Here is an 18,267-nt window from a genome sequence, read left to right on the forward strand (position 1 = left end):
GTGGTAGATTGGCCTGATCAAGCTTCTGACAGGTGCTTGTCAAGCGGCTGAGAGGCACTTATCGCGCGGCTGTGTAGGCAATTTTCGATCAGCTGAGTGGGCACTGGTCAAGTGGATGACAGGCACTGATGAAGTGGTTGACCAGGCGTTGAATGACCAACAGAGCAGGAAATGATCAAGCGGCTGACAGGCGCTGATCAACCGGCTGAGAGTCACTGATCACGTGGCTGAGTAGGATCTGATCACGCAGCAAAGTGGTCGCTGATCAAGCAGTTGACAGGTGCTGATATAGTGGCTGACAGGTACTGATCAAGCGATTGAGTAGGCGCTGATCGGGCAGCTGATTAGGCGATGATAAAGCGGCTGACAGGCGCTGATCAAGCGGCTGACAGGTGATGATAAAGTGGTTGACAGGTGCTGATCAAGCGGCTGATAGTCGTTGATCAAGTGGCTGTCAGGCACAGATCGCATGACTGAGTAGGCGCTGGTCGTGGCGCTGAGTAGGCACAGATCAAGAGGCTGAGGCGATGATCACGCGGCTAAGAAAATGAAAATCGCTTGGCAGATTAGGTGCTGATCAAGAGGCTGACAGGCGTTTATCAAGCTGCTGACAGGTGCTTATCAAGTGGCTGACAGGTGCTGATCAAGCAGCTGACAGGTGTTGAAAAAGCTGCTGATTAAGCACTGATAGCGCAGCTCAGTAAGTGTTGATCAAGCGGTTTACAGGTGCTTGTAAAGCGGCTGACAGGCGCTTATCGCTCGGCTGCGCAGGCGCTTTTCAATCTGCTGAGTGGGCAGTGGTCAAGCGGCTGACTGACACTGATCCAGTGGTTGACCAGGCGCTGAATGACCAGCAGAGCAGGAATTGATCAAGCGCCTGACAGGAGAAGATCAACCGGCTGAGCGTCACTGACCGCGTGGCTGAGTAGGCTCTGTTCATGCAGCAAAGTGGGTGCTGATCTAGCGGTTGACAGGTGATGATCAATAGACTGACAGGTGTTAATCCAGCAGCTGATACGCACTGATCAACCTGCTGACAGGTGCTGATCAACCAGATGACAGGTGCTGATCAACTGGCTGACAGGTGCTAATGAAGCGACTCTCAGGTGCTGATCAACTGGCTGACAGGTGCTAATCAAGTGGATGATAGGCCCTGATCAATCTGCTGACAGGTGCTGATCAACTGGCTGACAGGTACTGATCAAGCAGCTGATACTCGCTGCTCAAGCTGCTGACAGGTGCTGATCATCTGGCTGACAGGTGCTAATCAAGCGGCTGATAGGCGATGATCAAGGTGCTGACAGGTGCTGATCACCTGGCTGACAGGTGCTAAACAAGCAGCTGATAGGTGCTGATTGCGCAGCTGAGAATGCAATGCTCAAGCAGCTGACAAGCACTGATCAATCGGTAGGCAGGTGCTGATCAACTGGCTGACAAGTGCTAATCAAGTAGCTGATAGGCGATGATCAAGCTGCTGACAGGTTCTGATCAAGAGGCTGACAGGTGCTGATCAACTGGCTGACAGGTGCTAATCACACGGCTGATAGGCGATGATCAAGGGGCTGACAGGTGCTGTTCAACTGGCTGACAGGTGCTAATGAAGCGGCTGACAGGTGCTGATCAATTGGCTGACAGGTGCTGATCAACTAGCTGACAGGTGCTAATCAAGTGGCTAATAGGCCCTGATCAAGCTGCTGACAGGTGATTTTCAGGCGGCTGACTGGTGCTTATCGCGCGGCTGCATTGGCGCTTTTCAATCGGCTGAGTGGGCAGTGGTCAAGCAGCTGACAGGCACTAATCAAGCGGCTGACAGGTGCTGATAAAGTCGTTGACAGGTGCTGATCAAGCGACTGATAGTCGCTGATAAAGTGGCTGAGAGAACTTCTCAAGTGTCTGTCAGGCGCACCTCGCACGGCTGAGTAGGCGCTGATCGCGGGGCTGAGTAGACACAGATCAAGCGGCTGAGGCGATGATCGTGCAGCTGAGTAAATGATGATCGCGTGGCTGATTAGGTGCTGGTCCAGTGGCTGCCAGGTACTTCTCAAGCGGCTGACAGGCACTGATCAAGTGGATGACCAGGAGCTGAATGACCAGCAGAGCAGGAAATGATCAAGCGGCTGACTGGTGCTGATCAACTGCCTGACAGGTTCTGACCAAAAGGCTGAGTAGGTGCTGATCGTGAAGCTGATAAGGCGTTGATCAAGCGGCTGATAGTCGTTGATCAAGTGGCTGTCAGTCACAGATCGCATGGCTTAGTAGGCGCTGGTCATGGGGCTGAGTAGGCACAGATCAAGAGGCTGAGGCGATGATCGCGCAGCTGAGTAAATGATCATCGTGTGGCTGATTAGGTGCTGATCAAGAGGCTGACAGGTACTTGTCAAGCGGCTGACAAGCACTGATCAGGCGGCTGTGTAGGCACTGACTGCGGGGCTCAGTAGGCACAGATCAACTGGCTGAAAGATGCTATTCGCGCGGCTGAGTCAGTGCTTTTCAATCGGCTGAGTGGAAAGTGGTCAAGCGCTGATCAAGCTGCTGACAGGTGCTTAACAAGCGGCTGACAATTGCTGATCAACTGGCTGACAGGGGCTAATCAAGCCACTGATAGGCGCTGACCAAGCGGCTGACAGGTGCTGGTCAACTGGCTGACAGGTGCTAATCAAGCGGCTGATAGGTGCACATCAAGCTGCTGACAGGTGCTCATCAAGTGGCTGACAGGTACTTGTCAAGCGGCTGACAAGCACTGATCGGGCAGCTGTGTAGGCACTGACTGCGGGGCTCAGTAGGCACAGATCAACTGGCTGAAAGATGCTATTTGCGCAGCTGAGTCAGTGTTTTTCAATCGGCTGAGTGGAAAGTGGTCAAGCGCTGATTAAGCTGCTGACATGTGCTTAACAAGCGGCTGACAATTGCTGATCAAGTGGCTGACAGGGGCTAATCAAGCAGCTGATAGGTGCTGATAAAGCTGCTGACAGGTGCTGATCAAGCGGTTGACAGTTTCTGATACAGCGGCTAACACGTGCTGATAATGTGGCTGACAGTTAATGATCAAGCTGCTTATAGGGGCTGCCCTAGCTCCTGACAGTTGCTGATAAAGTGGCTGACAGGTGCAAATCAAGTGGCTGACAGGTGCTGATCAACTGGCTGAGAGGTACTGATCAAGTTGCTGACAGATGCTTCTCAAGTGGCTGACAGGCGCTTATCGCGTGGATGCGTATGCGTTTAGCAATCATCTGAGTGGGCACTGGTCAAGGGGCTGACAGGCACTGATCTAGTGGTGGACCAGGCGCTGAATGACCATCAGAGCAGGAAATGATCAAGCCGCTGACAGGCGCTGATCAGCCCGCTGAGGGTCACTGATCCTGTGGCGGAGAAGGCTCTGATTACGCAGCTAAGCGGGCACTGATCAAGCTGTTGAGATTTGCTGATATATTGGCTGACAGGTGCTGATAAAGTGGCTGACAGGTACTGATCAAGCTGCTGACACGCGTTTATCAAGCGGCTGACAGGTGCTGATCAAGTGGCTGCCAGGTACTTCTCAAGCGGCTGATAGGCACTGATCAACTGGATGACCAGGAGCTGAATGACCAGCAGAGCAGGAAATGATCAAGCGGCTGACTGGTGCTGATCAACTGCCTGACAGGTTCTGACCAAGCGGCTGAGTAGGTGCTGATCGTGAAGCTGATAAGGCGATGATCAAGCGGCTGATAGTCGTTGATCAAGTGGCTGTCAGGCACAGATCGCATGGCTTAGTAGGCGCTGGTCACGGGGCTGAGTAGGCACAGATCAAGAGGCTGAGGCGATGATCGCACGGCTGAGTAAATGATCATCGTGTGGCTGATTAGGTGCTGCTCAAGAGGCTGACAGGTACTTTTCAAGCGGCTGACAAGCACTGATCAGGCGGCTGTGTAGGCACTGACTGCGGGGCTCAGTAGGCACAGATCAACTGGCTGAAAGATGCTATTCGCGCGGCTGAGTCAGTGCTTTTCAATCGGCTGAGTGGAAAGTGGTCAAGCGCTGATCAAGCTGCTGACAGGTGCTTAACAAGCGGCTGACAATTGCTGATCAACTGGCTGACAGGGGCTAATCAAGCCACTGATAGGCGCTGACCAAGCGGCTGACAGGTGCTGGTCAACTGGCTGACAGGTGCTAATCAAGCGGCTGATAGGCGCACATCAAGCTGCTGACAGGTGCTCATCAAGTGGCTGACAGGTACTTGTCAAGCGGCTGACAAGCACTGATCGGGCAGCTGTGTAGGCACTGACTGCGGGGCTCAGTAGGCACAGATCAACTGGCTGAAAGATGATATTCACGCGGTTGAGTCTTTGCTTTTCAATCGGCTGAGTGGAAAGTGGTCAAGCGCTGATCAAGCTGCTGACAGGTGCTTAACAAGCGGCTGACAATTGCTGATCAACTGGCTGACAGGGGCTAATCAAGCCACTGATAGGCGCTGACCAAGCGGCTGACAGGTGCTGATCAACTGGCTGACAGGTGCTGATCAAGCAGCTGATACTCGCTGCTCAAGCTGCTGACAGGTGCTGATCATCTGGCTGACAGGTGCTAATCAAGCGGCTGATAGGCGATGATCAAGGTGCTGACAGGTGCTGATGAACTGGCTGACAGGTGCTAAACAAGCAGCTGATAGGTGCTGATTGCGCAGCTGAGAATGCAATGATCAAGCAGCTGACAGGCACTGATCAATCGGTAGGCAGGTGCTGATCAACTGGCTGTCAAGTGCTAATCAAGTAGCTGATAGGCGATGATCAAGCTGCTGACAGGTTCTGATCAAGAGGCTGACAGGTGCTGATCAACTGGCTGACAGGTGCTAATCACACGGCTGATAGGCGATGATCAAGGTGCTGACAGGTGCTGTTCAACTGGCTGACAGGTGCTAATGAAGCGGCTGACAGGTGCTGATCAATTGGCTGACAGGTGCTAATCAAGTGGCTAATAGGCCCTGATCAAGCTGCTGACAGGTGATTTTCAGGCGGCTGACTGGTGCTTATCGCGCGGCTGCATTGGCGCTTTTCAATCGGCTGAGTGGGTAGTGGTCAAGCAGCTGACAGGCACTAATCAAGCGGCTGACAGGTGCTGATAAAGTCGTTGACAGGTGCTGATCAAGCGACTGATCGTCGCTGATAAAGTGGCTGACAGTACTTCTCAAGTGTCTGTCAGGCGCACCTCGCACGGCTGAGTAGGCGCTGATCGCGGGGCTGAGTAGACACAGATCAAGCGGCTGAGGCGATGATCGTGCGGCTGAGTAAATGATGATCGCGTGGCTGATTAGGTGCTGGTCCAGTGGCTGCCAGGTACTTCTCAAGCGGCTGACAGGCACTGATCAAGTGGATGACCAGGAGCTGAATGACCAGCAGAGCAGGAAATGATCAAGCGGCTGACTGGTGCTGATCAACTGCCTGACAGGTTCTGACCAAGCGGCTGAGTAGGTGCTGATCGTGAAGCTGATAAGGCGATGATGTCGCGGCTGAGAAAATGATCATCGCTTGGCATATTAGGTGATGATCAAGAGGCTGACACGCGTTTATCAAGCTGCTGACAGGTGCTGATCAAGTGGCTGACAGGTGCTGATCAAGCAGCTGATAGGCGCTGATTAAGGGGCTGACAGGTGCTGATCAACTGGCTGACAGTATTTCTCAAGCGGCTGACAGACACTGTTCGGGCAGCTGAGTAGGCACTGATTGCGGGGCTCAGTAGGCAGAGATCAACTGGCCGAAAGATGCTATTCGCGCGGCTGAGTCGGTGCTTTTCAATCGGCTGAGTGGAAAGTGGTCAAGCGCTGATCAAGTTGCTGACAGGTGCTTAACAGGCGGCTGACAATTGCTGATCAACTGGCGGACAGGGGCTAATCAAGCCACTGATATGCGTTGATCAAGCGGCCCACAGGTGCTGGTCAACTGGCTGTCAGGTGCAAATCAAGCGGCTGATAGGTGCACATCAAGCTGCTGACAGGTGCTGATCAAGTGGCTGACAGGTACTTGTCAAGCGGCTGACAAGCACTGATCGGGCAGCTGTGTAGGCACTGACTGCAGGGCTTAGTAGGCACATATCAACTGGCTGAAAGATGCTATTCACGCGTAGGAGTCTTTGTTTTTCAATCGGCTGAGTGGAAAGTGGTCAAGCGCTGATCAAGCTGCTGACACGTGCATAACATGCGGCTGACAATTGCTGATCCAGTTGCTGACAGGGGCTAATCAAGCAGCTGATAGGTGCTGCTAAAGCTGCTGACAGGTGCTGATCAAGCTGTTGACAGGTTCTGATACAGCAGCTAACAGGTACTGATAATGTAGCTGACAGTTAATGTTAAAGCTGCTTATAGGGGCTGCCCTAGCGCCTGACAGTTGCTGATAAAGTGGCTGACAGTTGCAAATGAAGTGGCTGACAGGTGCTGATCAACTGGCTGACAGGTACTGATCAAGTGGCTGATAGGTCCTGATCAAGTTTCTGACAGATGCTTCTCAAGTGGCTGACAGGCGCTTATCGCGTGGATGAGTATGAGTTTATCAATCAGCTGAGTGGGCACTGGTCAAGGGGCTGACAGGCACTGATCTAGTGGTTGTCCAGGCGCTGAATGACCATCAGAGCAGGAAATGATCAAGCCGCTGACAGGCGCTGATCAGCCGCCTGAGGGTCACTGATCCTGTGGCTGAGTAGGCTCTGATTACGCAGCTAAGCGGGCACTGATCAAGCTGTTGAGAGTTGCTGATATATTGGCTGACAGGTGCTGATAAAGTGGCTGACAGGTACTGATCAAGCTGCTGACACCCGTTTATCAAGCGGCTGACAGGTGCTGATCAAGTGGCTGACAGGTACTTCTCAAGAGGCTGACAGTCACTGATCGGGCGGCTAGTAGGCGCTGATCGTGGGGCTCAGTAGGAGCAGATCAACTGGCTGAGAGATGCTATTTGCGTGGCTGAATAGGCACTGTTCAACCGGCTGACAGGTGCTGATCAAGCAGCTGACAGACACTGATCTCGCGGCTGATTAAGCACTGATAGCGCAGCTCAGTAAGTGTTGATCAAGCGGTTTACAGGTGCTTGTAAAGCGGCTGACAGGCGCTTATCGCTCGGCTGCGTAGGCGCTTTTCAATCTGCTGAGTGGGCAGTGGTCAAGCGGCTGACTGACACTGATCCAGTGGTTGACCAGGCACTGAAAGACCAGCAGAGCCGGAAATGATCAAGCGCCTAACAGGAGAAGATCAACCGGCTGAGCATCACTGACCGCGTGGCTGAGTAGGCTCTGTTCATGCAACAAAGTGGGTGCTGATCTAGTGGTTGACAGGTGATGATCAATAGACAGACAGGTGTTAATCGAGCAGCTGATACGCACTGATCAACCTGCTGACAGGTGCTAATCAAGCAGATGACAGGTGCTGATCAACTGGCTGACAGGTGCTAAAAAGCAGCTGATAGGTGCTGATTGCGTGGCTGAGAATGCAATGATCAAGCAGCTGACAGGCACTGATCAATCGGTAGGCAGGTGCTGATCAACTGGCTGACAAGTGCTAATCAAGTAGCTGATAGGCGATGATAAAGCTGCTGACAGGTTCTGATCAAGAGGCTTACAGGTGCTTATCACACGGCTGATAGGCGATGATCAAGGTGCTGACAGGTGCTATTCAACTGGCTGACAGGTGCTAATCAAGCAGCTGATAGTCGATGATCAAGCTGCTGACAGGTGCTGATCATCTGGCTGACAGGTACTAATCAAGCGGCTGATATGCGACGATCAAGGTGCTGACAGGTGCTGATCAACTGGCTGACAGGTGATAATCAAGCGGCTGATAGGCGATGATCAAGGTGCTGACAGGTGCTGATCAACTGGCTGACAGGTGCTAAACAAGCAGCTGATAGGTGCTGATTGCGCAGCTTAGAATGCAATGATCAAGCAGCTGATATGCACTGATCAACCTGCTGACAGGTGCTGATCAAGCTGCTGACAGGTTCTGATCAAGAGGCTGACAGTTGCTGATCAACTGGCTGACAGGTGATAATGAAGCGGATGACAGGTGCTGATCAATTGGCTGACAGGTGCTGATCAACTAGCTGACAGGTGCTAATCAAGTGGCTAAGAGGCCCTGATCAAGCTGCTGACAGGTGCTTGTCAAGCGGCTGAGAGGCACTTAACGCGTGGCTGCGTAGGGGCTTTTCAATCAGCTGAGTGGGCAGTGGTCAAGCGGCTGACTGACACTGATGAAGTGGTTGACCAGGCGCTGAATGACCAGCAGAGCAGGAAATGATCAAGCGCCTGACAGGAGAAGATCAACCGGCTGAGCGTCTCTGACCGCGTGGCTGAATAGGCTCTGATCTTGCAGCAAAGTGGGTGCTGATCTAGCGGTTGACAGGTGATGATCAATAGACTGACAGGTGTTAATCAAGCAGCTGATACGCACTGATCAACCTGCTGACAGGTGCTGATCAACCGGAGGACAGGTGCTGATCAACTGGCTGACAGGTGCTAATCAAGTGGCTGATAGGCCCTGATCTATCTGCTGACATGTGCTGATCAAGCAGCTGATACTCGCTGCTCAAGCTGCTGACAGGTGCTGATCATCTGGCTGACAGGTTCTAATCAAGCGGCTGATAGGCAGTGATCAAGGTGCTGACAGGTGCTGATCAACTGGCTGACAGGTGCTAAACAAGCAGCAGATAGGCGCTGATGCGCAGCTGGGAATGCAATGATCAAGCAGCTGACAGACACTGATCAATCTGTAGGCAGGTACTGATCAACTGGCTGACAAGTGCTAATCAAGTACCTGACAGGCGATGATCAAGCTTCTGACAGGTTCTGATCAAGAGGCTGACAGGTGCTGATCAACTGGCTGACAGGTGCTGATAAAGTCGTTGACAGATGTTGATCTAGCGGCTGATAATCGCTGATCAAGCGGCTGAAATTACTTCTCAATCGGCTGTCAGGTACATATTGCACAGCTGAGTAGGCACTGATCACGGGGCTGAGTAGGCACAGATCATGCGGCTGAGGCGATGATCGCATGGCTCAGTAAATACTGATAGCGAAGCTAATTAGGTGTTGATCAAGTGGTGTATAGGCCCTTGTCAAGCGACTCACAGGTGCTGATCGCGCCACTCAATAGGCGCTGATGGAGAGGGTGATTAGGCGCTGATCAAGCATATGACAGCCTCTGATCAAGCGGCTGACAGACTATGATCAAGCGGCTGTGTAGGGTCTGATTCACGGCTGAGTAGGCATTGATCGTGCAGCTGAGAATGCACTGATCAAGCGGCTGGCAGCCCTTGTTTAAGCGGCTTACAGGTGCTGATCAAGCAGCTGACAGGTGCTGATCAACTGGCTGACAGTTGCTAATGAAGCGGCTGACAGCTGTTGAACAACATGCTGACAGGTGCTAATCAAGCAGCTGATAGGTGCTGATAAGGCTGCTGACAGGTGCTGATCAAGCAGCTGATAGGTGCCGATCAACTGGCTGACAGGTTCTGATCAAGAGTCTGAGTAGGCGCTGATCATGCAGCTGATAAGGCAATAATCAAGCAGCTGACAGGTGCTGGTCAACTGCTGACAGGTGCTAATCAAGCAGAAGATAGACGCTCATGACGTGGATGACAGGTGCTGATCAAGCGGCTGATAGGCACTGATCAAGCGCCTGAAACGTGATGATCAAGCGACTGACAGGTGCTGACCCAGTGGCTTACAGGTGGTGATAAACTGGCTGAGAGGTCCTGATCAACTGGCTGACAGGTACTTCTCAAGCGGCTGACAGGAACTGATTGTGCGGCTGAGTAGGCGCTGATTGCGGGCCTCAGTAGGCGCAGATCAACTGGCTGAGTGATGCAATTCGCGCGGCTGAGTAGGCACTCTTCAACCCGCTGACAGGTGCTGATCAAGCGGATGACCGACTCTGATAAAGACGCTGACAGACTATGATCACGCGGCTGTGGAGGGGCTGATTCGCGGCTAAGTAGGCGCTGATTGCGGAGCTGAGAAGGCAATGATCAACAGCTGACAGGCACTGATGAAGCGGCTGGCAGGCGCTGTTTAAGCGGCTTACAGGTGCTGATCAAGCAGCTGACAGGTGCTGATGAACTGACTGACAGGTGCTAATCCAGCAGCTGACAGTTGTTGATTAACAGGCTGATAGGTGCTAATGAAGCAGCTGATAGGTTCTGATAAAGCTGCTGACAGGTGCCGATCAAGTGGCTGACAGGTTCTGATCAAGAGTCTGAGTAGGCGCTGATCGTGCAGGTGATAAGGCGATGATCAAGCGGCTAACAGGCGCTGACCCAGTGGATTACAGGTACTGGTCAACTGTCTGAGAGGTGCTTATCAACTGGCTGACAGTTGCTAATGAAGCGACTGACAGCTGCTGATCAACTGGCTGACAGTTGCTAATGAAGCGGCTGACAGGTGTTGATCAACATGCTGACAGGTGCTAATCAAGCAGCTGATTGGTGCTGATCAAACTGCTGACAGGTGCTGATCAAGCTGCTGAAAGGTGCTGATTAAGCGGCTGACAGGTGCTAATCAACTGGCTCACAGGTGCTAATCAAGAGGCTGATAGGCACTGATCAAGCGGCTAACAGGCGCTGATCAACTGGATGAGAAGTGTTAATTAAGCAGCTGATAGGCGCTGATCAAGCGTCTGAAAGGTGCTGATAAAGTCGTTGACAGATGTTTATCTAGCGGCTGATGATCGCTGATCAAGCTGCTGACAGTACTTCGCGTTCGGCTGTCAGGCACATATCACACAACTGAGTAGGCACTGATCGCGGGGCTGAGTAGGCACAGATCATGCGGCTGAGGCGATGATCACATGGCTCAGTAAATACTGATAATGAATCTAATTAGGTGTTGATCAAGTGGTTTATAGGCGCTTGTCAAGCAGCTGACAAGTGCTGATTGCGCCGCTCAATAGGCACTGATGGAGGGGGTGATTAGGTGCTGATCAAGCGTCTGACAGTCTCTGATCAAGCGGCCGACAGACTATGATCACGCGTCTGTGTAGGGGCTGATTCGCAGCTCAGTAGGCATTGATAGCGCAGCTGAGAAGGCACTGATCAAGCGGTTGACAGGCACTGATGAAGCGGCTGGCAGGCGCTGTTTAAGCGGCTTACAGGTGCTGATCAAGCAGCTGACAGTTGCTGATCAACTGGCTGACAGGTGCTAATCAAGTGGCTGACAGTTGCTGATCAACTGGCTGACAGTTGCTAATGAAGCGGCTGACAGGTGTTGAACAACATGCTGACAGGTGCTAATCAAGCAGCTGATAGGTGCTGATAAGGCTGCTGACAGGTGCTGATCAAGCGGCTGACAGGTGATGATAAAGTGGTTGACAGGTGCTGATCAAGCGGCTGGTAGTCATTGATCAAGTGGCTGTCAGGCACAGATCGCATGGCTGAGTAGGCCCTGATCTCGGGGCTGAGTAGACACAGATCAAGCGGCTGAGGTGATGATCGTGCGGCTGAGAAATGATCATCGCGTGGCTGATTAGGTGTTGATCAAGAGGCTGACACTCGTTTATAAAGCTGCTGACAGGTGCTGATCAAGTGGCTGACAGGTGCTGATCAACTGGCTGACAGTTACCTCTCAAGCGGCTGACAGACACTGATCGGGCGGCTGAATAGGCGCTGATTGCAGGGCTCAGTAGGCACAGACCAACTGGGCGAAAGATGCTCTTCACGCGGCTCAGTCCTTGCTTTTCAATCGGTTGAGTGGAAAGTGGTCAAGCGCTGATCAAGCTGCTGACAGGTGCTTAACAAGCGGTGACAATTGCTGATCAACTGTGTGACAGGGGCTAATCAAACCACTGATAGGCGCTGATCAAGCGGCATACACGAGCTGATCAACTGGCTGATAGGTACTATTCAAATGGCTGATAGGCCCTGATCAAGCTTCTGACAGGTGCTTGTCAAGCGGCTGAGAGACACTTATCGCGCGGCTGCGTAGGCACTTTTCAATCAGCTGAGTGGGCACTGGTCAAGTGGCTGACAGGCACTGATGAAGTGGTTGACCAGGCGCTGAATGACCAGCAGAGCAGGAAAAGATCAAGCGGCTGATAGTCGTTGATCAAGTGGCTGTCAGGCGCAGATCGCTTGGCTGAGTAGGCGCTGGTCGTGGGGCTGAGTAGGCGCTGGTCGTGGGGCTGAGGCGATGATGATCGGGCGGCTGAGTAAATGATCATCGCGTGGCTGATTAGGTGCTGATCAAGAGGCTGAAACGCGTTTATCAAGCTGCTGACAGGTGCTGATCAAGTGGCTGACAGGTACTTGACAAGCGGCTGACAAGCACTGATCGGGCGGCTGTGTAGGTACTGACTGTGGGGCTCAGTAGGCACACATCAACTGGCTGAAAGATGCTATTCGCGCGGCTGAGACAGTGCAATTCAAACGGCTGAGTGGAAAGTGATCAAGTGCTGATCAAGATGCTGACAGGTGCTTAACAAGCGGCTGACAATTGCTGATCAACTGGCTGACAGGGGCTAATCAAGCCACTGATAGGCGCTGATCAAGCGGCTGACAGGTGCTGGTCAACTGGCTGACAGGTGCTAATCAAGCGGCTGAAAGGCGCTCATCAAGCGGCTGACAGGTGCTGATCAAGCGCCTGATAGGCGCTGATCAAGGGGCTGATAGGCCCTGATCAAGCTTCTGACAGGTGCTTGTCAAGCGGCTGAGAGGCACTTAAAGCGCAGCTGCATAGGCGCTTTTCAATCAGCTGAGTGGGCACTGGTTAAGTGGCTGACAGGCACTGATGAAGTGGTTGACCAGGCGCTGAATGATCAGAAGAGCAGGAAATGATCAAGCGGCTGACAGTCTCTGATCAAGCGGCAGGCAGACTATGATCACGAGGCTGTGTAGGGGCTCATTCAAGGCTCAGTAGGCATTGATCGTGCAGCTGAGAAGGCACTGATCAAGCGCTGACAGGCATTGATGAAGCGGCTAGCAGGCGCTGATCAAGCAGCTGACAGGTGCTGATCAACTGGCTGACAGGTGCTAATCCAGAGGCTGACAGTTGCTGAACAACTGATTGAGAGTTGCTAATGAAGCAGCTGACAGGTGTTGATCAACATGCTGACAGGTGCTAATCAAGCAGCTGGTAGGTGCTGATAAATCTGCTGACAGGTGCTGATCAAGTGGCTGACAGGTGCTGATCAACTGGCTGATAGGTACTATTCAAGTGGTTGACAGGCCCCGATCAAGCTTCTGACAGGTGCTTGTCTAGCGGCTGAGAGGCACTTATTGCGCGGCTGCATAGGTGCTTTTCAATCAGCTGAGTGGGCACTGGTCAAGTGGCTGACAGGCACTGATGAAGTGGTTGACCAGGCGCTGAATGACCAGCAGAGCAGGAAATGATCAAGCGGCTGACAGGCGCTGCTCAACATGCTGACAGGTGCTAATCAAGCAGCTGACAGGTGCTGGTCAACTGGCTGACAGGTTCTGATCAAGCAGCTGAGTATGCGCTGATCGTGCAGCTGATAAAGCGATGATCAAGCGGCTAACAAGCGATGATCCAGTGGCTTACAGGTGCTGATCAACTGGCGGAAGGTCACTGATCACGTGGCTGAGAAGGATCTGATCACGCAGCAAATTGGTCGCTGATCAAGCAGTTGACAGGTGCTGTTATAGTGGCCGACAGGTGCTGATAAAGTGGCTGACAGGTGCTGGTCAACTGGCTGACAGGTTCTGATCAAGCAGCTGAGTATGCGCTGATCGTGCAGCTGATAAAGCGATGATCAAGCGGCTAACAAGCGATGATCCAGTGTCTTACTGGTGCTGATCAACTGGCGGAAGGTCACTGATCACGTGGCTGAGAAGGATCTGATCACGCAGCAAATTGGTCGCTGATCAAGCAGTTGACAGGTGCTGTTATAGTGGCCGACAGGTGCTGATAAAGTGGCTGACAGGTACTGATCATGCGGTTGAGTAGGCGCTGATCGCACAGCTGATTAGGCGATGATAAAGCGGCTGAAAGGCGCTGATCAAGCGGATGAAAGGTGCTGATAAAGTGGTTGACAGGTGCTGATCAAGCGGCTGACAGGTGCTGATCAACTGGCTGACAGGTTCTGGTCAAGCGGCTGAGTAGGCACTGATCGTGCAGCTGGTAAGGCGATGATCAAGCGGCTAACAGGCGCTGATCCAGTGGCTTACAGGTTCTGATCAACTGGCTGAGAGGTGCTGATCAACTGGCTGACAGGTCCTAATCAAACAGCTAATAGGCGCTGATCAAGCTGCTGACAGGTGCTGATCAACTGGCTGACTGGTACTGATCAAGCGGCTGAGTAGGCGGTGATCATTCAGCTGATTATGTGATGATAAAGCGGCTAATAGGCGCTGATCAAGCGGCTGACAGGTGATGATAAAGTGGTTGACAGGTGCTGATAAAGCGGCTGGTAGTCGTTGATCAAGTGGCTGTCAAGCACAGATCGAATGGCTCTGTAGGCGCTGGTCGTGGGGCTGAGTAGGCACAGATCAAGAGGCTGAGGCGATGATCGTGTGGCTGAGAAATGATCATCACATGGCTGATTAGGTGCTGATCAAGAGGCTGACACTCGTTTATAAAGCTGCTGACAGGTGCTGATCAAGTGGCTGATAGGTACTATTCAAGTGGCTGATAGGCCGTGATCAAGCTTCTGACAGGTGCTTGTCAAGCGGCTGAGAGGCACTTATTGCGCGGCTGCGTAGGCGCTTTTCAATCAGCTGAGTGGGCACTGATCAAGTGGCTGATAGGCACTGATGGAGTGGTTGACCAGGCGCTGAATATCCAGCAGAGCAGGAAATGATCAAGCGGCTGACAGGCGCTGATCAACCGGCTGAGGGTCACTGATCACGTGGCTGAGTAGGATCTGATCATGCAGCAAAGTGGTCGCTGATCAAGCAGTTGACAGGTGCTGATATAGTGGCTGACAGGTGCTGATAAAGTGGCTGACAGGTACTGATCAAGCGGTTGAGTAGGCGCTGATCGCGCAGCTGATTAGGCGCTGATAAAGCGGCTGACAGGTGCTGATGAAGCGGCTGACAGGTGCTGATAAAGTCGTTGACAGATGTTGATCTAGCAGCTGATAATCGCTGATCAAGAGGCTGACAGCGCTGATTAAGCGGCTGAAAGGTGCTGATAAAGTAGTTGGCAGATGCTGATCTAGCGGCTGATGATCGCTGATCTAGCGGCTGAGAGTACTTCGCATTCGGCTGTCAGGCACATATTGCACGGCTGATTAGGCCCTGATCGCGGGGCTCAGTAGGCACAGATCATGCGGCTGAGGCGATGATCGCATGGCTCAGTAAATACTGATAGTGAATCTAATTAGGTGTTGATCAAGTGGTTTATAGGTGCTTGTCAAGCAGCTGACAGGTGCTGATTGTGCCGCTAAATAGGCCGTGATCGAGGGGGTGATTAGGCGCTGATCAAGCGTCTGACAGTCTCTGATCAAGCGGCAGGCAGACTATGATCACGCGGCTGTGTAAGGGTTGATTCACGGCTCAGTAGGCATTGATCGCGCAGCTGAGAAGGCACTGATCAAGCGGGTGAAAGGCACTAATGAAGCGGCTGGCAGGCGCTGTTTAAGCGGCTTACAGGTGCTGAAAAAGCAGCTGACAGGTGCTTATCAACTGGCTGACAGTTGCTAATCAAGCAGCTGATAGGTGCTGATAAAGCTGCTGACAGGTGCCGATCAACTGGCTGACAGGTTCTGATGAAGCGGCTAAGTAGGTGCTGATCAGGCAGCTGATTAGGCGATGACAAAGCGGCTAACAGGCGCTGATCAAGCGGCTTACAGGTGATGATAAATGGTTGACAGTTGCTGATAAAGCGGCTGAGAGTCGTTGATCAAGTGGCTGTCAGGCGAAGATCACATGGCTTAGTAGGCACAGATCAAGAGCCTGAGGGGATGATCGCGCGGCTGAGTAAATGACCATCGCGTGTCTGATTAGCTGCTGATCAAGAGGCTGACACGCGTTTATCAAGTTGCTGACAGGTGTTGATCAACATGCTGACAGGTGCTAATCAAGCATCTGATAGGTGCTGATCAAGCGGCTGATAGGCGCTGATCAAGCGTCTAACAGGTTCTGATCAACTGGCTGAGAAGTGTAAATTAAGCAGCTGATACGCCCTGATCAAGCTGCTGAAAGGCGCTGATCAAGCGGCTGACAGGTGCTGATCAAGCGGCTGACAGGTGCTGATAGTCGTTGACAGATGTTGATCTAGCGGCTGATAATCACTGATCAAGCAGCTGACAGGCGCTGATCAAGCGGCTGACAGGTGCTGATAGTCGTTGACAGATGTTGATCTAGCGGCTGATAATCACTGATCAAGCAGCTGACAGGCGCTGATCAAGCGGCTGACAGGTGCTGGTCAACTGCTGACAGGTGCTAATCAAGCGGCTGATAGGCGCTCATCAAGCGGCTCACAGGTGCTGATCAAGTGGCTGATAGGCGCTAATCAAGCGTCTGAAAGGTGCTGATCAAGCGGCTGACAGGTGCTGATCCAGTGATTTACAGGTGGTGATCAACTGGCTGAGAGGTGCTGATCAACTGGCTGACAGTTGCTAATGAAGCGGCTGACAGCCGCTGATCATCTGGCTGACACTTGCTAATGAAGTGGCTGACAGGTGTTGATCAACATGCTGACAGGTGCTAATCAAGCAGCTGATAGGTGCTAATAAAGCTCCTGACAGGTGCTGATTAGTGGGCTGACAGGTGCTGATCAACTGACTGACAGGTTCTGATTAAGCGGCTGAGTAGGAGCTGATCTTGCAGCTGATAAGGCAATGATCAAGCGTCTAACAGGCGCTGACCCAGTGCTTACAGGTGCTGATCAACTGGCTGAGAGGTGCTGATAAACTGGCTGACAGGTGCTATTCAAGCAGCTGATAGGCGCTGATCAAGCAGCTGACAGGTGCTGATCAACTGGCTGACAGGTGCTAATCAAGCAGGTGATAGGTGCTGATAAAGGTGCTGACAGATGCTGATCAAGCTGCTTACAGGTGCTGATTAAGTGGCTGACAGGTGCTAATCAACTGGCTGACTGGTGCTAATCAAACGGCTGATAGGCTCTGATCAAGCAGCTAACAGGTTCTGATCATCTGGCTGAGAAATGTTAATTAAGCAGCTGATAGGCGCTGATCAAGCTGCTGAAAGGTGCTGATCAAGCGGCTGACAAGTGCTGATCAACTGGGTGACAGGTACTTCTCAAGCGGCTGAGGCACTGATCGGGCGGCTGAGTAGGCGCTGATAGCGGGGCTTAGTAGGCGCAGATCAGCTGGCTGAGAGATGCAATTCCCGCGGCTGAGTATGCACTCTTCAACCTGCTGACAGGGGCTGATCAAGCGGATGACCGACTCTGATAAAGAGGCTGACAGACTATGATCACGCGGCTCTGTAGGGGTGATTCGCGGCTGAGTAGGCGCTGATCGTGCAGCTGAGAAGGCAATGATCAAGCAGCTGACAGGCACTGATGAAGCGGCTGGCAGGCGCTGTTTAAGCGGCTTACAGGTGCTGATCAAGCAGCTGACAGGTGCTGATCAACTGGCTGACAGTTGCTAATGAAGCGGCTGACAGGTGTTGATCAACATGCTGACAGGTGCTAATCAAGCAGCTGATAGGTGCTGATAAAGCTGCTGACAGGTGCTGATCAAGCGGTTGACAGGTTCTGATACAGCAGCTAACAGGTGCTGATAATGTGGCTGACAGTTAATGATCAAGCTGCTTATGGGGCTGCCCTAGCGACTGACAGTTGCTGATAAAGTGCCTGACAGGTGCTGATCAACTGGCTGACAGGTACTGATCAAGTGGCTGAGTAGGCGCTGATTGCCCGCCTGATGAGGCACTGATCAAGTGGCTGACAGGCGCTGATCAAGCCGCTGACAGGTGCTTGATTAGCAGCTGGCAAGCCCTGATCAGGCGTCTTAGTATACGCTAATCATGAGGACGACAGACGCTGATCACCCGGCTGACAGGCGCTTAGCAATCGGCTTACACACTCTGATCGAACAGCTGAGTTGGCGATGATGAAGCCGCTGAGTAGGCGCTGATGAAGTGGCTGAGTAGGTGCTGATTGCCCAGTTGAGTAGGCGCTGTTCAACCGGCTAACAGGTTCTGATCAAGCGGCTGACAGACTAGGATCACGCGGTTGTGTAGGCACTGATTCACGGCTGAGAATGCGCTGAGGCACGGCTGAGAAGGCAATGATCAAACAGCTGAAAGGCACTGATCAAGTGGCTGGCAGGTGCTGTTCAAGCGGCTGACAGGTGCTGATCAAGCGGCTGACAGGTGCTGATCAACTGGCTGACAA

Source organism: Bubalus kerabau, unplaced genomic scaffold (assembly GCF_029407905.1).
Source record: "Bubalus kerabau isolate K-KA32 ecotype Philippines breed swamp buffalo unplaced genomic scaffold, PCC_UOA_SB_1v2 scaffold_25, whole genome shotgun sequence".
NCBI classification, from domain to species: Eukaryota; Metazoa; Chordata; class Mammalia; order Artiodactyla; family Bovidae; genus Bubalus; species Bubalus kerabau.